The 12,921-nt window shown below is 46.6% G+C and overlaps 1 long non-coding RNA gene across 1 annotated transcript; it reads right to left on the bottom strand.

The window, feature by feature from the left end:
* Positions 1-6,064: 6,064 nt before the first annotated feature.
* Positions 6,065-12,850, bottom strand: LOC148001860 (uncharacterized). The gene is made up of 2 exons (XR_015635752.1): positions 12,582-12,850; positions 6,065-6,763 (listed from the first exon to the last, which is right to left on the bottom strand). It is a non-coding gene; the product is annotated as an uncharacterized LOC148001860 (long non-coding RNA).
* Positions 12,851-12,921: the final 71 nt, after the last annotated feature.

The raw sequence follows: 12,921 nt of genomic DNA, 5'->3' as shown, positions 1-12,921 counted from the left end.
CAGTAAGCAGCACTCCTCCATGGCCTCTGCATCAGCTCTTGCCTCCAGGTTCAAATATATACATATATATTTGAAACAGTGTCTCACTATGTAGCCCTAGTTGCCTCAAAGTAGCAAAGGTCCACCTGTCTGTGCCTCCTGAGTGGGAGGATTAAAGGATGTGCTACTGCACCCAGCTGATATTTTCAATGTTTAGGTATATGTGTATGTGTCTGTCCATCTGTCCATCCATCTGTCTCTCAGTTGGTCTGTGTGTGTATGTGTGTGTGTGTGTGTGTGTGTGCGTGCACATGTGTGTGTACATGCATGTATATGTGTCACATTCAATGTATGGAAGACAACCTTTCTTCTTCACTTTGTGGGCTCCTGGGTCCAAACTCAGGTCATCAGGTTTGTTGACAGACACCTTTACCCACTGAACCATCCCACTAGCCCAGCCTCGGGTCCTTTATTTGTTTAAACCTGAGTTCCCTTCAATGCTGCTCCAGCATGGCCCTACAAGTTCTTCATGCTTTCTTTTTATTCCTGTTGACTTAGCAGTATTTTCCAATCTCCCCTCGTGATTTATTCGTTGATTGGCTACTGTTTAGGAGTGGGTGTTTGGTTTTGAATATTTGTGCTTTTCCCGTATGTATTTCTGATGCTGTCTTCCCAGGTCCCACAGGTTGCACAGGTTCGCTGACTCGCAGTCTGCCATGTTTTCAAACCCCGGAGCTTCATCAGTCCTGTGTGCCCGGCCATCACTGCGTCTGCTCTCCTTCTTCTGATTCTTTTCCTTTGGAGAAGAATCCTTGTTAATATATCTTTATATATTATACAAATATACAAATATATATTTATATAATATATAATAATATAGTATATTTTACTTGTGAATATAAATATCCAATATGCTCCACATCAGGCTCTCTGGCTTCAACATCTCAGGTAAGTCAGTTTTGCCAGAGATGGTAACATCTTCACAGGCACAGGACTTGGGATGCTATGTCAGCTGCCTTTCTGTTATTATGATAAAATGCCATGACCAAGAGCAACTTATAGAAGAACAAAGGTTCAATTTTGGCTTATGGTTTCAGAGAAGGAGTTCATGATATCAGAAACATGAGTTCTGGCTGTTCTTTCAAAGGAACTGGGTTCTGCTGGAGCTCTAGTTCTTTCTTGAAGGTAGCCAAGGGGGAAGAGTGTTAGCAGGGACAAGACTTGGTCATGTGAGAGAGTAGGGTTGCTTTCTATAATAATATATGTTTATCTTGACTTTAAGTTACTCTGAGGCCAGAAGCTGTAGGTCTCTGGATCAATTGACACTTGTTGCTAAAATTGGGGGCTGGGGGAGTGTTGGGAGTGGAAGATGAGTAGAGAATTAGGTAAAGGATTTATTTCTAGTGCTCTCTTCTCTGGCCAGGAAGTCAGTAGCCCCTCACTGACTTGGCTAGCTAATTCCTTTTAATCTGGAAAAGAAAGAAGGAGTCACTCACACAGAAAGCACGCACACCAAATGAAGCAGAAAATGGCCACACCACCTTTTATTTATTGCTTTTAGCTTTTTATAGCTTTTAATTTCTTCATACATACACACTCTGGTTGGGCCCAGCCATCTGTCCCATCAACTCCACAAGTGTTCATGCAGGCTTACACACACACACACACACACACACACACACACACACACACACACACACACACACCTTCCTACGTACATATAGACAAACAGACACATATTTTAGGATGGATGGATGGGACAGAGCCACCCACCTTGTTTCTTTCCTTTAGCCTTTTTATACCTTCTTAGACAAAAGTTTTTAGAAAGTTACCTCAGAGATAAAATTATAGAATGGGCGTTGTTACAGAGGTTGTTGATATGAAGTTCAAAGCAGTGTTTCATTATAATAAGCTCATTATAAGTTCAAAGCAACAGTTTTTACATGGCTTTGCCATATTATAGTGCACACCTGAGACTTTATCCTTGGACCTAAATGTTTTTCCTTGAAAACAAATATATCCCAAGTCTATTTCTCTTTTTAGTGTGATTATGAAAGCTCATTGTATTCCTTATTATGCAGCCTTTGTTTACTATCCTACCAGGAGTGGGCATATTCCATTCTCGATTATAACTTTATTACATCTTTCTAGCAAAGCAACTAAAACCGTCTCTAAAAATTTTCCTCCTAAAATTATTTGAGTCAAATCAGGAATTCTATAAAATCATTGACTCATCTAAACAGCATTAATCCATGAAAGTTCATCTTTAGGTTGGTCTGCAGGAAATCTGATCCAACAGGGTGGGCTGGTTATAAATGACAGGAAAGGCATAGCAGCTGCAAGAAGCAACCCTGAGATTAAATATTTTTGGGACCCTGCCTCACAGAGTTCATCTATCACAGACCAGGCAAAGGTGGTGTGCCACCTCCAGGAAGGCCACCTGCTAGCCTTAGTCTATCCTCATGGCTTCTGACAGGGTTCAGCTCTAAGCACTTACATAACAGCTTACAAATATCTGTAACTCTAGTTCCAGGAGGTTCAACACGTTCTAAGGGCATAGCATGCTCATGGTACACACACACACACACACACACACACACACACACATACACACACACACAGAGGCAGGTGTTAATGAACTTTTATAAGTGATAATTTTCCTTTACCCTGGCTAGCTCCCAAAATGAGACACTATTAGATTTATTCAATCGGCTTTATGGCACAATAACTGATCAGTTATTAATCTATTCTAATCCTCTAAGCTAATCTGGCTACCTCCTAGCCAAAACCCCCAAGAGACATGCATTTAGTATTGATCTGGATCTCTCTCTGCTCCAGGTATTACCATGGCTTATCCTCAACCCTCTCTTTCCATGGGATCCTCTTTTCCTCTTTCTCCCCCCTTCCTCTGAATGAGATGGGAAGTCCAGCCCTATTCTCTCTTCTGCTCTGTTATTGGCTGATCAGCTTTTATTGACAATCAGAGGTAACAATCAGAGATAATTGGTGAGCAATGTTTCATAACATTGAGACAGGAGAGTCTTAAAGTAAGTGTTGCAATGCCATGTCCAGATTGCAACCAGATTTAGGGGTAGAGAAATCAGCATTTGAATAATACAAGGGTAATCTTTACACAGTGCATAATAACACTATGACAACAGGCAGGTAAATAAATCTCAAAAAGCCCTAAACAAACAAAAACCCAACAATACTAAAACAATTAAAATAATGCCAACACTGTGTTATTATCCAGTCCTGCTTACTGATGCTGCTCACAGGAGAAACACGAGTGAATGAATGAATGAATGAGTGAGTGAATGAATGAATGAGTGAATGAGTGAATGAATGAGTGAGTGAATGAATGAGTGAGTGAATGAATGAATGAGTGAGTGAATGAGTGAATGAATGAGTGAATGAATGAGTGAATGAGTGAATGAATGAATGAGTGAATGAGTGAATGAATGAGTGAATGAGTGAATGAGAGCCTGGGAAACAGGAGTCCCACTGTGACTAACCATGTATCAATACTTCATATAATTTATAATGTTTGTATTATATTAACACTTTGTATGCTTCCACCCTTGGGGTAAGGATAGGAAAGCAGAGGTCGTAGGGAATTATCAGCAGGCATTGACTTATAGACACCATGCTTTGGAAAGGGCACCCCAACCCCCAGATTCTCTTCCCTCCACAGACATCTTGCCTTAGCCTCCTTCCTTCTCTCTGTGACAAAAAGCATTTCACAGCGAACCTCCCAGCAGCAGCCAAAGAAAACAAACCCAGGAAAAAGCAGCCACAGACCAGGGAGGAAGCAGGGTTCTGAACCCTGAGAGATAACAATCTTTTAATCAAAGCCACAGAGCCCACCACAATGGTGAAGGACTTCAGGGGATACCCGGAGCAGGTTGGCTGGAGGTCAGGTCCCTGGCCTCCGTCAGTTCAAGTCCCACAGTTCCGAGTTGGATATGAACTGGAAAACGACGCCTTCCTGTACACAGATGGAGACCCAGCAAATTCCTGGACCATTTATTTAACAAACAAACTGAAATTTTACTGTGCCTGAGGTGGGCAGGCAGATGAGGCTTGCATCTTGCTGACTCCTTGGCTGGTTCATTCCTTGGGCTGCACATTTAGGGCAGTCTGATTCCGACTTCTATCTTCCCTCCTTCCTCTCAGATGAGAGCGACTCCTGGAGACCACCTGCCATTTGGAGCTCTTAGTGTCTGGGTTGCTGTGGGAGCCCACGCTGTGTCTGCTGTGTCTGTTCCCTTTCTGACCTGAAATTGCCTCAAAGGCAACCAACCCCCATCCGAGACAGCATCACAGACTGCAATGTGTCACTAATGTGTCAGGAGCATTGGATTGGCCTGTAGTCTCACTTCTCTTGGTCTCTTTTAAAACACTTTTCCTCAAGGGCCTCTTAGGTCTGACTCTTCACTGAGCTGAAATTGCTCCTTAGGACTCACTGGCCAGGAAGGGTGCATTTCCTTCACTTCCCCCTGGAACTAGTTCCCCCTGGAACTTTCTCCCCACCATTCCCTCCAAAACCCCGGTTACAGTGCCCCCTGGTGGAAGCATGCAGCAACAGCCTGGGAAACACCAGCTTAGCAAGGGCCTCCAGAGGCCTAGGGAAGTCAGGTTAAATTGGGGAGGAGAGCTGGAGCCAGACCCTACAGAGTAGTGGGGATGGTGCTGGGACAGACGGAATATAGACAAAACTCCCTGTAACCAGGTAGTGTGAGCTTTCAAGACAAGCTAGAACTTCCAATTAAAGCAAATGTGTAGGACTGGAAAGATGGCTCAGTGGCTGGTCAAGAGCATTTCATGCTTTTCCAGAGGATGCTGGTCCAATTCCCAGCACCCACATCAAGTGACTGGTAACTAACTGTCTGTAACTCCAGCTCCAGGCGTATCCAAGGCCTCTGTAGGTACCTTCACTCACGTGCAAATACCCCCGTGTACATACACATAATTCAAAACATAATTTCTATTCAGGGCCTATAATCTCAGCACACTGGAGGCAGAGGCAGGAGGATTAACATGAATTTGAGACCAACCTCGACTATATAGGAGACCCCATCTCAAAGAAAATAAAGTAAAATAGCACAATTTCCACCAAGCTGAAAAGTTTTTCCTGCTACTTGGGGGAAAAAGTACATTTTCCTAAAGGTACATATTCACCACCAGAATACCAAATTTGAGCGTTCTAGAGATGTATATCCTCATAGGCATTGTGTAAAACCTGCACAGTTGCCCTGCTCCTACCTGCTAGGTCCTCCTCCACAGCCAGACCCTCCTCCCCAGCCAGACCTTCCTCCCCAGCCAGACCCTCTCCTCCCCAGCCAGACCCTCCTCCCCATCCAGGCCCTCCTCCCCAGCCAGGTCCTCCTCCCCAGCCAGGCCCTCCTGTTCTCCACACTTCTGCGGTCACAACAGAGCTGTTTTCCTTCCAGAAGTCACTTCAGATCTCTCCAGAGAGTCCTTTTACTTTAATAGGTTGTGCTGCCTCTGCTTTCAATCTTTGAAACTTCTATTCAGTCTTCAGAGCCCTACTTACATGCTCCCTCTCTGGGGTCTTGGGGCAGCCTAAAGCGACTCAATCCTCCATGTAAACCCTAATCCCTAATATCTAGGAGAACATGTCATATCACACATGTCCTCTTTGCTTACACATCTTTGTTTGAAATTTTATTTATTTAATGTGTGTACGTTTTTGCTGGCATGTATGTATGTATGATGATGTTCACCACATATGTGCCTGGTGTCCAAAGAGGCCATGAGATGGAGTTGGACGCCCTGGAACTAGAGTCACAGATGTTGCAAACCACCATGTGGGTGGTGACACGGGAATTGAACCCGTGTCCTCTGGAAGATCAGTGTAAGCAGTGTTAACCACTAGTCTCTAGCCGTTGTCACATCCTTTGACATGAGTTGTTGGCTCTAGGTCTTCTGAGACTCCTTCCAAATGGAAGCCTTAAGACTATCCACCCCCTCTTCTGCTCACCCAGAACCCGGTGACTGCCTGACTTAAGGCAGGCAGGATCATTTTGAGAAATTTTTTTTTAATGCTTTTTATTTCTGAATATTTGAACCAATACTGTTTGGATTCAGCGCTCAGATCGTGTTTGTATGTGGAAGTGACCTTCCTCTCCCTCCCAGGTCTCCAGTTCCTTGCTTTGCTTTGTCTCTGAGCAACTAATAATCCTCTGGCTAAAGTTCACATTCCACTGCGCGGTGTGGCTCTGTCCTGTGCTTGTTTATCTCCTGTGTCCTCCTCCCAGCCCCCTCCTGCCTTTCCTCTTCCCTCCAGCAGAGGGACCCGGAGGACTGGGCTCAGTTCTTGTCGGAACCATGAGGCAGGCCTGAGATTCTCTATCTGGTGGCCTCTCTCCAGCTCCTACCCGGGTCAGCTGCTCCTTGCTCACGTGTGGGCTTGCAGTCTATTGGTCCCTGAAGATGGGCGGATACACAATGGCCATTTTCAGCCAGCTTCTTTCAAGGCCCCATGTGCTACAACGTGGGCCACCTCCTTCTGGTGAAATGGCGTGACCCTGGCTGATGAGATCCTTCCCGATGCAGACAGCACGTGCCTCTGTGTCAGCAGATCCCTCTGACACGAAGACCAACCACAACCCCCCCAACACTAACGGCTCGGTGAATATCCATTTACACAGTAACCCCTTTGTAACAGCTGGGTCAGCCTTTGATGATGTCCTCTGAAGAAGGCAGCAGGCGCTTCCTTGATCAGGCACAAGAAATGCTGGAAGGAGAAACTCCTTATAACCTGGAGAGAATAGTGGAAAGAAACACGGCATCTGTTAAGGCAGGCCAAGAGAACAGGCTAACTGTCCCTTAGTGAGATATATATGTATGTAGATGCCCCTGGAGCCCTTCCCCTGCCCCCACGCAGTTGCTCACTGATGTCCACTGCTAAGTTTGTCTGCTTTCTAACTCAGAAAGCAGAGCCTTTTCTATCTCCCTTTTCCAACTTCAACACAAATCCTAAGCTCCAAGACCTGAGGTAGCTCCCTCCCTTTGAAGGGACCCTTCCCTCCCACACCTGCTTTGTGTTCCTGTCCTCTAACTTGCACAGCATGACTCTCTTTAACTTCCCTATCTCCTCCTAGTCACTGCTGATATCTCACTTATCCACTCTGGTTGTTGTTGTTGTTATTATTATTGTTGTTGTTATTATTATTATTTCTTTTCTTTCTGCCAAACTCTGGTTTAAATTTCTTTTATCGATGCGACAAAACTGGCAGACAGGACCCTGTGTTGTCCTGGGAAGAGAGTACAAGGATTGTCTAGATTAGGCTAGCTCATGGGTGTGTCTGTGGGGGGTGGGAGTTGTAGTAATTAAGTAATGTGAAAAAACTCTGCCCACTATGGGTGGCATCATTCTCTAGGTATGGGTCCTGGCCTGTTGTAAGAGTGGAGAAAAAGTCATGAGTGGAGAAAAAGTCGTTCTTAGGAGCGCATTCCTTTCTCTAGTGGTCTTGACTGTGGATGTGATCAGCTGTTTTAAGTTCCTGCCTTAACTTCTCTGAAATGATAGGCTATGTGCTGGATAGTTTTATGTCAAACTGACGCAGGTTAAGTCATTAGAGAGAAGGCAACCTCAATTAAGAAAATGCTTCCATATGATGGGGCTGTAGGGAATAAGGCAGGCTTGTGGGGCATTTTCTTCATTAGTGATGGATGGGGGAGGGCCCAGCACCCTGTGGGTGGTGCCATCTCTGGGCTGCTGGTCTTGGGTTCTTTAAGAAAGCAAGCTGAGAAAGCTATGTAAACAGCATCCCTCCATGGGGTCTGCATCAACTCCTGCCTCCTGGTTCCTGTCCAACTTCCCGCAATGTTGCACATCGATATGGAAGTGTAAACACTTTGGTTTTGGCCATGGCGTCTCATCACAGCCATAGTCATCCTGACCAAGACAGGCTGTGACTTAGAATTGTGATCTAAAGTGAACCTTTTTCTGCCCTGGGTTACCGTTGTTCAGGGTACTTTATCACAGTCACAGAAACTAAATCAGGACACTGTCTTAGTCAGGGTCTGTATTCCTGCACAAACACCACAACCAAGAAGCAAGTTGGGGAGGAAAGGGTTTATTCAGCTTACACATCCATGTTGCTCTTCATCAACAAAGGAAGTCAGGACTGGAACTCAAGCAGGTCAGGAAGCAGAAGCTGATGCAGGGGCCATGGAGGGATGTTGCTTACTGGCTTGCTTCCCCTGGCTTGCTCAGCTTGCTCTCTTATAGAACTCAAGATGACCAGTCCAGGGACAGTATCACCCACAATGGGCTGGGTCCTCCCACCTTGATCACTAGTTGAGAACATGCCTTACAACTGGGTCTCATGGAGGCATTTCCTCAAGGGAGACTCCTTTCTCTGTGGTAACTCCAGCTTGTGTCAAGTTGACAGCACAAAACCAGCCAGTACAGACACTGTCACTGCAATAGCCTAAAGCGCAGCCTCCTCCCACACACAGCAGAGCTGGGAGGAAGGCTGCTCCCTTAGCCGGGAGCTCCTTACCACCTCCAGCTGTCCTCACCACAGAGTAGCAATGTGATCTCCTCCTCACAGGAGGAGGCACCCCCCTCACACTCAGGTGACACTAGAGTTGCCCCACTCCAGAACACACAGCTGACTTTCTCTGGGGATGGACAGGGCACGGGACGAGTTGGCAAAGGTTAGTGTCCTTAGGACCAGTCCACTGCTGACACTGCAAAGTTGTTAGACTTTCCACTCTTAAAGGCTCAAAGGCAGACTCTGGACTGAGGTGAGTTCTCAGTCTTTCCCCAGGGCTCTCCCCAGCTTCCTCCCCCACAAGGCAACTGATGGCTTTCAAACTTGAGCTCCTGCCTCATCCTGTGTCAAACTGTTTAACTGTCAAACTCTGTTATCTTTGTTCCCACCACCATCAGTTTAGGTCTGATTCTTAATGACACCGTTAAACACATTTTGTGAAGTAACACAAAATCCCACTAGGCATGACAAGGCTTAAGTTTTTGCTACCTTGTGACAGTAGTGTATTGTGGACATGGCTGCCTTCTTAAAAATCAGCATTGCAGGGGGCTGGAGAGATGGCACAGAGGATCAAAGCCTGGCAGCTCTTCCAGAGGACCCAGGTTCAAATCCCAGCACCCACATGGCAGCTCGAAACTGTCTATAACTCCAGTCCCCAGGGGATCTGACACCCTTGTACAAGCAGGCAAAACACCAATGTACACAAAATAAAAACGAATACGTTATTAAAATTAGCATCATGTTCACTAATGTTTCCAAATCAAAACCAGGGCCTGTGAGGTAGACCGTACAGTCACTGCTGCAGATCAATGCCAGTACCCTGCCTGCCGCAGGGCTGGGATGCAGGGAGGTCACCTGAAGCTGAATGCTCAGTGAGGAAACACGTTCTTGCTGTTTTATTTCTCTGCTCAACCAAATAAAAGTGAAAGGCAATGTAGAAAGGTGAGTGGTGGTTCCCAACCTCTCATCAGCTGTTGTTACAGACAAGAGGTCTACAAAGATGACCGATAGGAGGTTTCCCTGCTAAAAGTCACCAAGACAAGGGCATCCTGGCAGGGCAGGTAATGGTGAGCTCGGAAAGTGGAGGATTGGCATTCACCATGGTGAAGGTCCTCACTGGTCTGATCAAAGAGCTCAGAAACAGCCTAGATCGGAGAAATCCAGCATCTATAGTTATGTCTTAGATCGGAGAAATCCAGCATCTATAACCATGTCTTAGCCGTGTACCCCATCACTTTACAACCAGGGCGGTAGAAGCCCAGAAGGTTCAAGTTACCTGTCCGGGAAGCTATTTCTTCTAGGATATCTCGAGAATACCTCATACTCAACAACAGGGCTCACCGCCTTTCTCCCCGGGCCGCCAGAATCTTGCCTTAGGTTGTCAGACTCAGTGTGGCTCACCCACAGACTCATCCCAGGCTGCTGTGTTGTGGAGACGGGAGCCACCGTCTCCTGACTGTTACCTAGCTCGTGTCTGTTCTCGGTGGTATCCCTGATTTGGTATGACATCATCCCACAGCAGTCAGGTGACCTCCCATCACCCCTCTGGCCACGATGCTCAGGTGGCAACATATTTAAGTAGAGGCCAGTTACATTTTCATCTGTCCTCTCTGTCCCACTCTTATGTCCCGTACTGGAACATTCTAATATAGACAGCATATGGGGTGGCCTGACCATGTCCCCCTCTTGCTTCTTCAGCTTCTTCCGGCCATGACTTGTGCTGTTCTTATTGTACAGAACTCCTTCCTCTACCCCACCACTCCCTGGAGTTTGTTTGCCATGCAAGTGTGTGAACCTTGGTTCAGATCCCTAGAACCCACAGAAAGCCAGGCATGGTAGCATGAGTCTGTAACACTGGGCTGCTACCAGGATGTTGGGAGATGGGAGGTGAAGGCAGGAGAATCACCAAAAATTCCAAGGCCAGGTAGCCTGGCTGACAGTGATCAACAAGAAAGAGACCTGCTTCAAAGCAGAAGGTAAGGAGGGATGGTTGGAGTTATCCCTAGACCTTCACACTCACACTGGAGTATACCTGCACAGGCACACACACACAGACACACCTGCACCCAATACACACAGATAACATACACACAGATATAGACACACAACAGACACACATACAGAGACATACACAGAAACACCTGCACACACACACACACACACATACACACAGATACAGACACACATACAGAGACACAGACACACAAATACAGACACAGATGCGCGTACACACACACACACACACACACACACACACACACACACACACACTCACTTACATCCTCTGGGAATGTAGACAGCCTGAATTTATCTGTTCCAAGTCTTGACCAGGAGTTCTGTTTGTCACTGTCTCATGGACTTCCAGATGGACAGGCAACTGCATCTAAACTTTAGGTGTTAGGACAAAGCCTGGTGAGTGGACAAGGCATTCAGACACACACACACACACACACACACACACACACACACACACACACACTGAAAGGAACAGATAAGACAAGGCTGGCTCAGATGGCTCAGTGGTTAAGAGCACTGGCTGCTCTTACACAGAACCTAGGTTGTTTCCGGCATCCACATGGTGGCTCACACCATCTGTAATTCCAGTTCCAGGAAGCTGCTGCCCTCTTCTGGTCTCTTCAGGAACCAAGCATTTATGTAGTACACACACACACACACACACACACACACACACACACACACACACATGTATTTAAAGAGTCCCTCCTCCATCAGGTGGCTTAGCCCGACTTTGGAGTGGATGACAGGATGACCTCCCCAAGAGGCCTCAAACAGACTAGGTCTTGATGTAAAGAACCATCCTTTGAAAAATAAACTCCCATCCTGTGTAAGAAAGTCCATTCTTATCCCAGTAGTTAGCTTGAATGAAGCTCTTTCAAAATAACAGCAGACATTAGTTAAACCACAGAGCCTGACTTTTATTCATCAAGTGGGGAATGAGCTCAGATCTCGTTTGATGTAGGCAGAGGTCATTGGGCTTTGTGGAGGGAACATGAAAGGGCAGAGAAGTGGGACACAAGCTACAAGGGTAGGCTCCCTTGGGGGTCTAGTGTCACCTATCAGAAGCATGTGCAAAAGATGAGAAGCAAACACACTTGCTCTGCTGGCCAGCGTTACAGAGGCAGAGGCTCATACTCTCTGATGACTCTGATGACTGTCCAAGCTGCAGAAGAATGGCTCAAAATTCTGAGTCCTCAGCTTTTTTTTTTTTTTTTTTTTGGTTCTTTTTTCCGGAGCTGGGCACCGAACCCAGGGCCTTGCACTTCCTAGGTAAGCGCTCTACCACTGAGCTAAATCCCCAGCCCCGAGTCCTCAGCTTTTTAAAAATTTATCTTTATTTTAAGTGTATGGATGTTTTGCCCGCATACATGACTGAGTATCACGTGTGTTCCACCTACCTGCAGGGGGCAGAAGAAGGTGTTGATCGCTTGGAACTGGAATTGCAGACAGTTATGAGCTGCTATGTAAGTGTTGGAGTCCAACTGGGGCTTCTACTAAAGCAGCAAGTGCTCTTAACCACTGAACCATTTCTCCATTTATTATTTACCATTTATTCTCCTCTCCTCTCTTCCCTCCCTCTCTGTCTCTCTGTCTCTCTCTCTCTCAATATCTCTCTCTCTCTCTCTCTCTCTCTCTCTCTCTGTGTGTGTGTGTGTGTGTGTGTGTGTGTGTGAACACGCGCGCGCGTAAAAAATGGTTCCTTCTCCACCACTTAGGTTCCAGGGACTAAATTCAAGTTGTCAGTGTTGGCAGTCGGGACCTTTGCCTGTTGAGCGGCTTTCAACTGATGAATTAATTGTTGATGTTTCTGAGACCGGGGTCTGGCTATCATAGTCCATGATAGTCTTGAACTTGTGGCTATCTCCTTGCTAAAACCCGACTTTTAAATAGAACGTCGTCTAAGAAAAGGCGACCAGAGTCCTCTATTCTGACCTCAGTCAGAGCAAGTGGTAAGTTCTGGCAGCATTTCCCTTCCTCGGGCTGTCTTAATTGGCTTGTGTACCTGTAACCCCCCAGGCCACACGGCCAGAGCCGCTCCAGTCGTCTTGTCTGTACCTGCAGAGGTTGAAGCCGAGCGTTCCACTGAGTTGGCGCGATCTCCGGGCAACCTACCCCAAAGCTGTTCCCAGGAAACATTTCCTCCATCCCGCTTCATTTGAGTGCGGCTTCTCGCACAACTGAGTGCGCTTTTAGAAGCAAAAGGGTAAACGAGTGCAGCGGGTTGAAGGACGGGGGCAGGGCCGCCTTAAAGGCGGACAAAGGCAAAGTAAAATGAAAGTGACTACCCCACGCGTGCGCCAGGTTCCGCCACCGGTCGCGACTTCAGCAGAAGTTTGACAGGCGCTGCGGCTGCGCCAACTCTGGCTCCTCCCACACTCCCCGAACCTTAAGCCTC

This window comes from Rattus norvegicus, chromosome 13 (assembly GCF_021556685.1).
Source record: "Rattus norvegicus strain SHRSP/BbbUtx chromosome 13, alternate assembly SHRSP_T2T, whole genome shotgun sequence".
Lineage (NCBI taxonomy): Eukaryota > Metazoa > Chordata > Mammalia > Rodentia > Muridae > Rattus > Rattus norvegicus.
The sequence above is the reverse complement of the archived record's forward strand: the minus strand, read 5'-3'. Positions and strand labels throughout refer to the sequence as shown.